The sequence below is a fragment of the Bos javanicus genome, chromosome 14 (assembly GCF_032452875.1).
Source record: "Bos javanicus breed banteng chromosome 14, ARS-OSU_banteng_1.0, whole genome shotgun sequence".
Lineage (NCBI taxonomy): Eukaryota > Metazoa > Chordata > Mammalia > Artiodactyla > Bovidae > Bos > Bos javanicus.
Window position 1 is genome coordinate 76,545,322 of NC_083881.1, and position 15,059 is coordinate 76,560,380.

The window sequence follows — 15,059 nt, forward strand, 5'->3', positions numbered from 1 at the left end:
AGCAGACACAGATGCTGGGGCAAAGCAAGTTCTCACAGAAAGAGGTATGCAACATGGGGCAATACTGGCATTTTTGGGTATAATGCAAAGTAGGAAACTAAAGATTAATCTAGTTGCTAGACTATTCCGTTCTTTTGAAATAAATTCCTTGTAACTTATTATGGAGCACTTGAACTTGATTTCATAATCAGGATCTTAGTTCAAAGAAATAAAAACAGCTTTTGCAAACGACTGCTGTCACTGTTGGCTGGCTGATCCAGCGGCTCTTCCTGCCCCTTGAACTGGAGAATTTCCCTGAATTTTCTGGATTTTCTGGTAAAAGAAACTTGCGAGGCAGCATTGCGAGTTTGTCTTCCTCTGGCCTTGGTTGCTGGTGCTAAGCGTGAGTTCTAGCAGCCATCTATCTAGTAACTATTAGAGGGTAAGTCACTGGACCAATTTCTACCTCAGCCTTCCTCTGAGGCAAGTAAAAAAGATGACTATATTTTTAAAAGCTACTTCAATTTCCTGTAACTTATTTGCATGCAGTCCTAACTGATACAATAAAATATGGTTACACCAAAGAGGGTCAGGCCAAAACTTAGAGGACTGATGACGATACTGAAGTCAAACTGGACACTGTCCTATTTTTTTCAATACAATGAAAGATTTCAAGACCAATTTCAAAATTAAAAAGTGCATTTACTATTTTGGCATTTATCCTTTACATTTATCATTTTCTCTTCATAAGTCTAATTGTGAGTACCACCTCACATGAACTGAGCAAATTATATTGTCTTGTAAACAGTGGTTTTTATATATTGGCCATTCCTCTCAAAGCATTATCATAAATCAATATAAGCACTTTTACTTTGGAAGAACTCCTGAGATTTGAATATACAATGTAATTAATAGCAGAGAATAAATTAGATCTCTCTTCTTTCTCTTTTCTTTCCTTCCTTCTCTCTTTGTTTCCAATTATTTCCTTCCTCTCACAATGTTTTTTTCTCTATTTAATCTTCTTTCTTTCCTTAAAAAAAAAAATCTTTCCTACATTTCTCATAAAGAATACAAACATTTTTCGGGAATTTCCTAGTAGTCTTTGTTGTTGTTGATGTTGTTCTGTCAATTGTGTTTGACTTTTTGTGACCCCATGGACTGCACCACGCTAGGCTTCCCTGTCCTTCACTGTCTCCTGGAGATTGCTCAAACTCATGTCCATTGAATCAGTGATGCAATCCAACCATCTCACCCTCTGTCACCCCCTTCTCCTCCTGCTCTCTATCTTTCCCAACATCAGGATCTTTTCCAATGAGTTGGCTCTTCACATCAGGTGGCCAGAGTATTGGAGTTTCAGCTTCAACATCAGTCTTTCCAATGAATATTCAGGATTGATTTCCTTTTGGATTGAATGGTTTGATCTCCCTGCAGTCCAAGAGACTAAGAGTCCTCTCCAGCACCACCGTTTGAATGCATCAGTTCTTTGGCACTCAGTCTTCTTTATGGTCCAGCACTCACATCGTAGATGACTACTGGAAAAACCATAGCTTTGACTATACGGACCTTTGTCAGCAAAGCGAAGTCTTTGCTTTTTAATATGCTGTCTAGGTTTGTCATAGCTTTCCTTCCAAGGAGTAAGCGTCTTTTAATTGCATGGCTACAGTCACCATCTGCAGTGATTTTGGAGCCCAAGAAAAGAAAGTCTGTCACTGTTTCCATTGTTTCCCCATCTATTTGCCATAAAGTGATGGGCCCGGATGTCATGATCTTTGTTTTTTGAATGTTGAGTTTTAAGACAGCCTTTCACTCTCCTCTTTCACCTTCACTGAGAATCTGCCTGCCAAAGCAGGGGACACAGTTTCCATCCCTGGTCCAAGAAAATCCCACATGCCACAGAGCAGCTAAGTTCCATGCTACAACTGCTGAGCCTGCGCTCTAGAGCTGGAGAGTTGCAATTACTGAGCCCATGTGCTGCAAATACTGAAGCCCGGGCACCTAGAGCCTGTGCTCCATAAGAAAAGCCCCTACAATGAGAAGACTGTCCTGGGCAATGAAGAGTTGCCCCTGTTCACCACAACTAGAGAATGCCTGCGTGTGGCAACGAAGACCCAGCACAGCTAAAAACAAGTAAAAATAAATCTAAAAAAAAAAAAAAGAATATAGACATTTTTCTAAGTATTTATGTACCTTTGTGGTAGACATTTTGTCCTTATGCATTTTGTGGGGAATTTGCCAGCATGTTAACATGTTATACAACATAATCAGCAACGGAAAAGTTTTTGAGATTTTCAGTTTCAAATAATTTCCCTCCATTTTTTTTTTCTATAAAAATACAATCCTTGTTTGAAGTACATGCCATTTTGTCACAGTTGGAGACTTATGATCCAAGCCAAAATGATCAAATGATTTTTGATCATTTTGAAATATGAGATCACAAATCCATAATCATATTTGATTATTTACCAATATTTTTCTACTCACATGTATAAAAACACTGTGTGTTTTAATATTATACCAACTTGCAAAATATAGCTCAGTCAGTGTCTAAGATAGGATTAAATAATATAATTTGGTATGTTGTAAGTCAAATCCCTTATGATTATACAGTGGAAGTGAGAAATAGATTTAAGGGCCTAGATCTGATAGACAGAGTGCCTGATGAACTGTGGATGGAGGTTCGTGACATTGTACGGGAGACAGGAATCAAGACCATCCCTATGGAAAAGAAATGCAAAAAAGCAAAATGGCTGTCTGGGGAGGTCTTACAAATAGCTGTGAAAAGAAGAGAAGCAAAAAGCAAAGGAGAAAAGGAAAGATATAAACATCTGAATGCAGAGTTCCAAAGAATAGCAAGGACAGATACGAAAGCCTTCCTCAGCGATCAATGCAAAGAAATAGAGGAAAACGACAGAATGGGACAGACTAGGGATCTCTTCAAGAAAATTAGAGATACCAAGGGAACATTTCATGCAAAGATGGTCTTGATAAAGGACAGAAATGGTATGGACCTAACAGAAGCAGAAGATATTAAGAAGAGGTGGCAAGAATACACAGAAGAACTGTACAAAAAAGATCTTCATCGGGAGTTGGTGATGGACTGGGAGGCCTGGTGTGCTGCGATTCATGGGGTCACAAAGAGTCGGAAAAGACTGAGCAACTGAACCGAACTGAAGTGTTTTAAACTGAACAGGATAAAAATTAAAAACAGCCTAATGTTGAGTAAGACATACGGAAAGTAAGCTTAAGCCATCTCCTTAGACAAGAAGGGCCACTTAGCTTACAAACGAGAGAAACAAAACAGAACATCTTTTCCAGTTTTTACCAAATTCAAGAAAGGTAAAATAATGTATTGAAACACGATTTCTCTGTCCATATGAGTCTGAAAAAAATCTGAACAGACAGTAATTTAACCAGAATCCAAAGTTCAGGGGCAAGACTGCTGAAAGCTCTCTCAGTTGAAAAATCACTGTTTGTAGAAGTAAACCTTTGTTCCTGGTCTGTAAATTATTAAAACAAGTAAATAATGAGTTCCCAGGCCTCCTCGTTAGGCCTCCTTGCAAGCACTGACGCGCTCCCATGGCAGCTCACCCTTGCCACGGCTGCAGCCCTCGGCGTGTGCGGAGGCCCTGCCGGTCCCAGGGCGGAGGCCCTGCCGGTCCCAGGGCTGCGCGCGCATCCTCACGCCAACTGCGGGTCAGCCTTTGCTGCCGCCTCCTCTAGAAGTTCAAATCTGGGGAGCTCAGTGGAGGGTAGGTTCTTGCTCTAGAAGCTTTTCTAATGCCGTTTCCTTTCTCTTCTGTATAATTCACTTTGATTTTTGCCTCAAAGTTCTTATTTTGCCCAAGGCAGAAAACTTAGTCGTGTCTAAGTTAAGAATAAATTCTGTTGTTTTCAGTCCTTAAGTTTTGAAGCTTGATTACATTCACCGTGTTGCCCCCTGTTCCATCTTTTCCTTTCTCCTGGGTTGAAATTTTACATTTTAAGCCCCTTTTAAACTTTAAGGGGCTTATGCAACTGCCACCGTGGGTTATGCGGGAGGGGCCTGACCTCATGCGGGTCTTGATTTATTAAGTCCTGCACTGGGTCCTTGCCTTCCACGTAATTTATACTATTAGACTCTCGGCAACGGGGAAGTATGATGCTTTCTCAAATGGCAACCTGGACAGAACGTGGCCGTATCTTGGCATCTACTCTGCTTCGTCACACTGGTGGTCCCTGACCCCACTCTAGCCCTTCTGTTTGGAGGATGGCCACAAAGGACCTGGTGGTTGTGTCTCTGTTTGTCCCAGTTGTGGGACCATCCGCGAAGGGGAAACACGCTTTCCCCCAGTTACTGTTCATGCCACAAATGGGGCCCAAAGGACCCCGCAGACCCCTTCTGCACTCCACAGGCGTCTCTGGTGGATGTGTGTGTCTCTTGCTCCCCTAGTACGTCACACTAACATCCCCACTTTCCCTCAGAGTCGGTGTTGAGACACTCAGTTTTCAATCAGGGGAGGAACCATACTTGGCACATGCAGTTCTGGTGTCTGTAAATTCAGTTCAATTCGGACACTACATACCTGGAGATAGAATCAAATTTCAAGGTAAAGATTCAGTCCCAGGAGACTGCTCTCCATTTCAGATGCCAGTTGCTAACCCAGGTTTTACCTGTATTTGTGACTAACTGGCTGCAAACAAGAGGTTTATACAACCCTGTCCTTTCTTGTTGTTCAGTTGCTCAGCTGTGTCCAACTTTTTGCGACCCCATGAGTAGCAGCATGCCAGGCTTCCCTGTCCTTCAGTGTCTCCTGCAGTTTGCTCCAATTCATGTCCACAGCCCTCTCTTTGGGTTCAGTTAATTTGCTAGACAGCTCACAGAACTCAGGAAAATTCATTTACTCACGAGGTGACCAGTTTATTACATATGAGTCAGCAACCTGGTGAAGAGACACATAGGTGGGGTACCAAACAAAGAAACTTCTGTCCTTTTGGAGCTTGAGACACAGACGTATGTGGAAGCATTCTGGCTTCTTCACGTGGAAGCTCTCTTTTTCAACATGCCTGAACTACCTTACCCTGTAACTGATAACATCAGAGGGTTCTTATTTGTCCACATCTTGCTACGAGCACTTGCTAATGTCGGTCTGATTTATTAGAGCCATTCTCGTGGGTGTGAAATGACATTTCATTGTGATTTAAATTTGCATTTCCTTAATGGACAATGTTGAACTGTGATGTTGGAGAAGACTCTTGAGAGTCCCTTGGACTGCAAGGAAATCCAACCAGTCCATCCTAAAGGAATATTCATTGGAAGGACTGAATATTCATTGGAAGAACTGATGCTGAAGCTGAAGCTCCAAAAATTTGGCCACCTGATGCAGGGAGCCGACTCATTGGAAAAGACCCTGATGCTGGGAAAGATTGAAGGCGGGTGGAGAAGGGGATGACAGAGAATGAGATGGTTGGGTCGCATCACTGATTCAATGGATATAAGTTTGAATAAATTCCAGGGGATGGTGAAGGACAGGGAAGCCTCAAGTGCTGCAGTCCATGGAGTCGCAAAGACTGAGTGACTGAACACAGCAACAATGGATGATATTTTTGAGCATTTTTCCGTGTAACATTTTACATCAGCCATTCATGCATCTTCTTTCATAAATGTATGTTAACGTGTTTAAACATTTTTGATGGCTCATCTTATTGAGTTGTCAGCATTCTTCACGGGTTCTGGGTATAAGTCCTTTATTGGGCATGTGTTTTGAAAATGTTTGCTTCTTGTCTTTTGCTTATCTTTTCATTTTCTTAATTGTGACTTTTGAAGTCCAAAAGTTTTAAATTTTGATGAGGTTCAGTTTAACAATTTTTTTAATTTTATGGATTATGCTTTTGGTCTTTCCCTAATACAAGGTCTTGAGCTTTTCTTTTACATATTCTTCTAAAAGTTTTATTGTTTTAACTCCTACATTCAAGTATATAATCCCTTTTGAGTTAATTTTGTGTATGTTCTAAGACAAAGGCCAAAATTGATCTTTTTTGTATATGTATCTAATGGATCTAACCCCAGTTCCATTTGTTGAACAGATTACCCTTTCCTCCCAATGAATTGCTTTGGAATTTTGTAAAACAAATCAGTTGGCTGAAATATAAGGCTTTATTTCTGGGCTCTCAATTCTGTTTCATTAATCTACATACAGTTGACCTTACACAACTCAGAGATTAGGGGCACTGGCTCTTCTCACATTTAAAAATCCACATAAATTTAGTCTGCCCTCCATAGCTGAGGTTTCACATAACTGCGTCTGTGGATTCAACCAACTGCAGATCATGTAGTGCTGTATTATAGTACTTACTGTTTAAAAAAAATCTGCCTACATGTGGACCCTCACAGTTCAAATCTGTGTTGTTCAAGGGTCAATTATATTTGCATGTCTATATGCCAATACCAGGCTTCTCTATTGGCTCAGAGGGTAAAGAATCTGCCCACAACACAGGAGACTCTGGTTCAAGCCCTAGATTGGGAAGATCCCCTGCAGAAGAGAATGGCAACCCACCCCAGTATTCTTGCCTGGAGAATCCCATGGACAGAGGAGCCTGGCAGGCTACAGTCCATGGAGTCACAGAGTCAGACACGACTGAGACTAACACACACACACATATGCCATTACTAGGTTGTCTGATTGTTTTAGCTTTTACAGTTAGTTTTGAAATTAGAAAATAAGAGTTCTTTAACTTTTTGTCCTTTTCAAAATTATTTTGGCTGTTAGGTGTTTTGTATTTTCATATAAATTTTAGAATTTGTCGGTTTCTGTAAGAAGTTTTTTGATAGGAATGTGCTGAATCTATTTGGGAGAGAATTGTCATCTTAACAATATTGAGTGTTCTAATCCATAATCACAGAATGCCTATTTATTGAGGTCTGGGGCTTCCCTGGTAACTCAAATGGTGAAGAATCTGCCTGCAATGCAGGAGACCCGGATTCCATTCCTGGGTTGGGAAGATCCCCTTGAGAAGGGAATGACTATCCACTCCAGTATTCTTGCCTCTTGGACAGAGGAGCCTGGCAAGCTGCAAAGAGTCGGACATGATTGAGTGACGAACACTTTTTAAAATTGGCCTCAGCAAAGTTTTATGATTTTCAGTGTATGCTTTGTACTTTTCTTGTTAAATATATTCTTAAGTATTTCATTCATTTTGGTGCTATTGTGAGTGAAATTTTATTCTTAATTTTGCTCATATATCAAAATACAATTGATTTTTGCAGATTGATATTATATCCAGCAAACTTGCTGTACCTTTTGAAAAAAATTAGTGGGCTTAATTTTTTGAGAGCAGTTTTAGGTTTACAGAAAAATTTAGCAGAAAGTACAGAAACTTCCCACCTACTCCTCCTCCCATCATTCTCCTCTACCCTTATTCAGTTTACCCTATTATCAATATCTTGTTAAATATGTTAAATAATACTAAAAGTTGGCTTACCATGTGATCCAACAATCGCTGGATCTAGTGCTAGAGATACACTTGATGACCCAATATTACACTAAAGTTCGCACTATGTTGTATATCCTATGAGTTTTCACAAATATATCCACCACTATGGTACCATACAAATTGCTTCACTGCCCCCGAGTTAACCTCTGCAACACCTGTTCATCCATCCTTCCCTCCTTCCAAATCCTTGGAAGCCACTTATCTTTTTACTGTCTCAGTAATGTTGCCTTTTCCAGATGCCAACTGTTGTGCCTTTGTTAAACTAGCTTTTGTTGAGTTTTGCGATGACAGATGGTGAGCTCTGGTTCAACAAGAGGCCACAAGGGAATAGAAATAGAGAAGTTTATTGCCCGTAGATCATAGAGGAAGTGCACCGCATACACTGGGGGAGCACATGGGGAGGTCAAGGCAGGGTGCAGGCAGAGAGAGAGACAGGATGTGGGGCATGGGCTTTTTTTAAGGTCCATGGGTGGAGTGCTTCAGGGTTTCCCGCTAAGCCAGATTGGTTAGTTCAAACCAAGAGGAACGGGACTTTGATAAGCTCGGCAGCTGTCTTATCTCAGGAGCACACAAGGGGAAGGCCCTGGGCGGAGGGGTGAGAGTCTATCACAAGGGCTCTGGGGGAAGTCATATTGGGAACTTGATTTTCTTGTGCCTCTGCAGGCTGCTCTCTGGGCAATGTTCTTGCATGTGGAGCTGATGTCAGTTTAAGGCCACTGCAAGTTTCTTGCCCTCCAAAATGGAGGTCAAGGCAGTGCTACCATGGAGTAGCCTAGCTAAATTTTCAACAGGTGGAATCAAGTAGCCTGTAGTATCTTTGAACCGGTTTCTTTCACTTCACAATATACATTTTTAAGATGTCTCCATGTTTTATCATGTATTTTAACTGCTGAGTAGTATTCCATTGTGTACAACATAATAATATTCCATTAATATTAACACAGATGTTTATTCTTTCACCCTTGAAGGCATCATAGCTGCTTACAAGTTTTGGTTAAGTTGTGAATAGAACTTTGTGTGCACATCATTAATTTCAACTCATTTGGGTCAATACCGAGGAGTGCCTTGCCGGATCATACGGTAAGCCAGTGGTCAATGTTTTACGAAACTGCCAAATTGTCTTCAGTGTTGTCATACCACTTTTGGATTCCCACTAGCAATAAATAAGAGTTCTTATTGCCCACATCCTTACTAATATTTGGTATTGTTAGTGCTGTCAAGGATTTCAGCCATTTTAAAAGTGTGTAGTTTTACTTAATTTGCAGTCCCCTCATGACGTACAATGTGGAGCATCTCTTCATGTGCTTATTTGCCATATCTTATTTAATAAGGTCGGAGAAGGCGATGGCACCCCACTCCAGTACTCTGGCCTGGAAAATCCCATGGACGGAGGAGCCTGGTAGGCTGCAGTCCATGGGATCTCGAAGAGTCGGACACGACTGAGCGACTTCACTTTCACTTTTCATTTTCGTGCAGTGGAGAAGGAAATGGCAACCCACTCCAGTGTTCTTGCCTGGAGAATCCCAGGGACGGGGGAGCCTTGTGGGCTGCCGTCCGTGGGGTCGCACAGAGTCGGACATGACTGAAGTGACTTAGCAGCATTTAATAAGGTAGCTTATCAGTTCTTTTGATCACTTTTTGATTAGGTTGTTTGTTTTCTTACTGCTAAGTTTTAAGAGTTCTTTCTATATTTTGGATACATGTACCTTATCAGATACATATTTTGCAAAGATTTTCTTTCAGTCTGCAGTTAGTCTTTTCATTGTCTTAACAGTGTCTTTGCAGAGCCAAAGTTTTTAAATTAGGAAAAGTCCAATTTATCACATTTTTTCCCCCACAAGTTGTGCTTTTGTTGTGTCTGAGAAGTCATCACTAAGCCCTAGGCCACCTAGAGTTTTTCTTATGTTGTCCTCAAGAGCTTTGTAGTTTTGTGTTTTATATCTAGGTTTATGAACTGTTTTGAGTTAATTTTTATGAAAAATGTCTACTCTGTGTCTGGATCTATCTATCTTCTCTTGCCCTTGGTGTTCAGTGTTTCAGTGCCGTGTGTTGAGAATTTCTCCATTGAATTGCCTGTGCTCCTTTGTCAGCGATAAGTTGACTACGTTTGGGTGGGTCTATTTCTGGGATCTCGCTTCTGTTCCTTTGATCTGTTTGTCTCTTCTTTTGCCAATACCACACTGTCTTGATTGCTGTAGCTTCCTTCTGTTTTTGATTTCTAACTTAACTCCATTTCTATGACTTAAGTCCATTTAAATTTATTAATGCTTATTTCATTACTTAACATATTATCTATCTTGTAAAATGTTCCATCTGTGGTAGAAAATATTTATGAATATTGCTGATGATGGGTGTTAGATTAAGTGGGTTGACGATATTTTTTAAGTTATACATATTCTTCCAGATTTTTGTTCCAGTTTTTCTATCAATTTTTTGAGAGCAGCTATTTACTTTCTTAATTCTTTTTTTCTTTTTTTGGCCACATGATGTAGTCTGTGGGATCTTAGTTCCCTCAGCAGTGATCAAACCCCAGCCCTTTGCAGTGACAGCAAGGATTCCTACCACTGGACTCCCAGGGAATTCTCAAGAGCAACTATCATTGAATTTTCTGTTCCTATCTCTAATTTTTTTTATTTTAGTTTTATATATTTGGGAGTCAGTTGTTAGGTTTTTGTAATTATTTGTTTGTAATTTGTTTTATAATTATTTGTTCTTGTAACTCAATTCTCTTATTATTATAAAATGTTTTTCCAGTCTAGTAGCATTTTTTTCTTAAAAGTTTGTCTTTTATTAGTGTAATCTCTCCAGCTCTCTTTTGCATGCTATTTGTATTATATATCTTTTAACTTATTTGTGTCTTTGAATTTTACTATCTTCTATATACCATATTTAACTGGATCATTAAAAAATTCCATCCTACCTGTCTCTACATTTTGCATCATAGCATTTAATTATTCACATTTACTGTAAATGCTGTTAAAGTAGGAGTTATATTTGAAATCTTGCTATTTGTTTTCTATATGTCTTTTTTATTCATCTGTTTCTCCATTACTTCCTTCTCTTGTGTGAAATAGATATTTTCTAGTGTACCATTTAAATTCTCTGCTTATTCTTTTTAAAAAGTTTTTCTCTTAGTGTTTGCCCTGACAACTGGCACCTTAACTTAAATCAATCTAATTTAGATTAATATTAATGTTAACTTAATTTCAATAGTATATAGAAATTTTGCTCTAATGGGGAAACTTTGCTCCATTCCTTCCTTTTCTCTATGTGATATTATTGTTTTACAAATCATACCTTTAAACATTATAAGACCATCAACAAAAATTTGTATTAATAGTAATATATAGTTGTCTTCTAAATCAGACAGAAGAAGAAAAAAATTACAAAACGTGTATTATATTGTGTTTTATATTTATCTGTGTAGTTATCCTTACTAATAATCTATTTCTTTGTGTGGATTTGAGTTACCCCCTAGTGTCTTTTCATTTTAGACTGGAAGATTCCCATAGAACTGGTAATTGTGAATTCCCTCAGCATTTGTTTGTCTTGTAGTGTCTTGATTTCTCTCACAATTTTGAGGAATAGTTTTCCTGAATATAGAATTCTTGACTGATAGTCTCCCCCTCCCATTCCCAACACTTTGTATAGTTCCACTGCCTCTGGCTTCCATAGTTTCTAATGAGAAGTTGGTGTTAACTCTATTGAGAATTTCTTATACATGATGAGTATTTTTCTTTTGATGGTTTCAAGAATCCTTTGTCTATGTCTTTCTAAGTCTGCATACAGTGTGCTACGGTATAAACTTAGTTAAGTTTATTCTATTTGGGACTCATTTGTTTTTCATCAATGTGAAAGTACATTAATCATACTGGATTAGGGCCCACCCTAATGACTTCATTTTAAATTAATTACCTCTGTAAAGACTCTATCTCCAAATATTGTCACATTCTAAGGTACCAGGTATTAGGACTTAAACATGTCTTTTGGAGTTACATAATTCAACCCATAATATGAATTTTATAGAATTAGACTAGGAAAGTGATTAAGCAATCACACACACACACACACACCACACCCCTGAAGCAATAGCAATAACAACAAACTTTGGGGAGGAGGGATCCTATTTTCAGAGTTGTGACATTTATTTTATCTAAAATGTCCAATTTCAACAAAAATTTATGTTACTTATGAAGAAATAAGAAAGACAAGGAGAGAAAAGAAGACACGGGGAGAAAAGAGCATGGAACCGATGTCTTGCATCTACAAACCAGGAAGTGCTATGGACTGGCAGAAATCACCTGCTGCTGGATGAGACCAGAAAGGATTCTCACCTAGAGCGGCCAGAGATTATGTGGCCCTGCTGAAATCTTGATTTTGAACTTCTAGCCTCCAGAACAATGAGACAATAAGTTTCTGTTGGTTTAAGACATCTCAGTTTTGGTACTTTATTTTGGCAGCCCTGAGAAAAAAAACTTGTATTCCTCAATGTGCAGCTCTGAATTCTTTACTAGCTGTGCTTACTACTACTACTACTAAGTCACTTCAGTCATGTCTGACTCTGTTGGACCCCATAGACGGCAGCCCACCAGCCTCCCCTGTCCCTGGGATTCTCCAGGCAAGAACACTGGAGTGGGTTGCCATTTCCTTCTCCAATGCATGAAAGTGAAAAGTGAAAGTGAAGTTGCTCAGTCGTATCCTACTCTTAGCGACCCCATGGACTGCAGCCCACCAGGCTCCTCCATCCATGGGATTATCCAGGCAAGAGGACTGGAGTGGGTGCCATTGCCTTCTCCCCTAGCTGTGCTTAGTAGTCAGCTAATGACCCATCCCAACCACTAGCAAAGTAATGCTCAAAATTCTCCAAGCCAGGCTTCAATAGCACGTGAACCGTGAACTTCCAGATGTTCAAGCTGGATTTAGAAAAGGCTGAGGAACCAGAGACCAAATTGCCAACATCTGCTGAATCATCAAAAAAACAAGAGAGTTCCAGAAAAACATCTACTTCTGCCTTATGGACTATGCCAAAGCCTTTGACTGTGTGGACCACAATAAACTGTGGAAAATTCTTTAAGAGATGGGAATACCAGACCACCTGACCTGCCTCTTGAGAAATCTGTATGCAGGTCAAGAAACAACAGTTAGAACTGGACATGGAACAACAGACTGGTTCTAAATAGGAAAAGGAGCACGTCAAGGCTATATGTTGTCACCCTACTTATTTAACTTGTATGCAGAGTACATCATGGGAAATGCCAGGCTGGATGAAGCACAAGCTGGAATCAAGACTGCCAGGAGAAATATCAATAACCTCAGATATGCAGATGATACCACCCTTATGGCAAAAAGTGAAGAAGAACTAAAGAGCCTCTTGATGAAAGTGAAAGAGGAGAGTGAAAAAGTTGGCTTAAAACTTAACATTCAAAAAACTAAGGTCATGGCATCCAGTCCCATAACTTCATGGCAAATAGATGGGGACAGTAGAAACAGTGGCTGACTTTATTTTGAGGGGCTCCAAAGTCACTGCAGATGGTGACTGGAGCCATGAAATTAAAAGACGCTTGCTCCTTGGAAGAAAAGTTATGACCAACCTAGACAGCATATTAAAAAACAGAGACATTACTTTGCCAACAAAGGTCCATCTAGTCAAAGCTATGACTTTTCCAGTAATTGTGTATGGATGTGAGAGTTGGACTATAAAGAAAGCTGAGCGCAGAAGAATTGATGCTTTTGAACTGTGATGTTGGAGAAGACTCTTGAGAGTTCCTTGGACTCTCACAAGGAGAGAGATTCCTTTTGCAAGGAGATCCAACAAGTCCATCCTAAAGGAGATCAGTCCTGGGTGTTCATTGGAGGGACTGATGCTGAAGCTGAAACTCTAAAACTTTGACCACCTGATGTGAAGAACTGACTCATTTGAAAAGACCCTGATGCTGGGAAAAATTGAGGGCAGGAGGAGAAGGGGATGACAGAGGATGAGATGGTTGGATGGCATCCCTGACTCAATGGACATGAATTTGGGTAAACTCCAGGAGTTGGTGATGGACAGGGAGGCCTGGTGTGCTACAGTCCATGGGGTCGCAAAGAGTCAGATACGACTGAGCCACTGAACTGAACTGAATGACTAATCAGAGGTTCCCATAAGTGCTTGGGGCCAGTAAGTCTTCCAGTCTTTGCTAAGGAGCTCTGTGTAGGTTAAGGCATTCCTTCTATGCTCAGGCAAATTATTAATCTAACTTAGGCTTCATTTTGAGTTTTCACAGGGCCTCAGTTCAGACAAAAGTGAGAGCTTGGGGCCCCGTCAGGCCTTCTCTGGGCATTTGCACAGTCCTGGATGTGCAGGTGGCCTTCGAGATATTTATGAATACATTGGCACTTTTCAAAGTGGATGTCTTCTGGATGTCTCTTCCTCCAGATCTTCCTTTTAAATTTTGGGTTTGGATTTCCCCTGTCCAATTCGCCCCCTAAACTGGCATTGCTGCTTTAGGCTATTGCTGTGTTAAACAAAATTGCAGTTGATTGTTTGTGTTGGATATCCTGCTGTTAGGGATTTTTTCAAGACCTGCATATGGAGTTTTTCAAGGAGCTGAGAGATAGGTCCAATGAGGAGAATGCTCTGGAGGCGGTGCTCTTTGAGGGGCTCCTAGTTTATCACTTTTCAATGCCTGCAACACCGCTTGTTTTTACAGCTGCAAGATTTCAGAGCTGTTGGTTTTCAAGGCTGATTTGGAGCTAGGGGAAGGAGGATGGGAATAGGGTGAATTTAAAACCTACCAACTCAACTGTATTAATTAAAGCTCAGAAGTTTTTCTTAAATAAATTCTCCGTAGATTGTGACAGTTTTTGACTTAGATTCTAAAGTATAGAAAAAATTGATTTTGACAAATTTTTCAGTATCTTGTTGCTTTTATGGAAGAATAGACATGAGGGGTCTTCAGCCTGATAATGTGACTAGCATCAGATCAGATCAGATCAGATCAGTCGCTCAGTTGTGTCCGACTCTTTGCGACCCCATAAATCGCAGCACGCCAGGCCTCCCTGTCCATCACCAACTCCCGGAGTTCACCAAGACTCATGTCCATCGAGTCAGTGATGCCATCCAGCCATCTCATCCTCTGTCGTCCCCTTCTCCTCCTGCCCCCAATCCCCCCCAGCATCAGAGTCTTTTCCAATGAGTCAACTCTTCGCATGTGACTAGCATACTTACATTTAAATCAGGGGTAAAGCAGGGAAGCCTGGCGTGCTGAAGTCCACAGGGTTGCAAAGAGTTGGACACAACTGAGCACCTGAACTGACCGATACATAAGAAGGAAAAATCTAGTGCTATCTGCAGAGATGTGGATGGACCTAGAGACTGTCATATAGAGTGAAGTAAGTCAGCAAGAGAAAAATAAATGTCATATAAGATCATCTATATGTGAAATCTAGAAAAATGGTTCAAACGAACTTATTTGCAAAGCGGAAATTGGGCCACAGATGTAGAGAACAAACTTATCATTACCAAGGGGGGAAAGGGATGGGGTGAATTGGGAGATCTGGAGATTGACATATATACACTGCTATGTCTACGATAGCTCACTAATGAGAACAGACTGCACAGCACAGGGGAT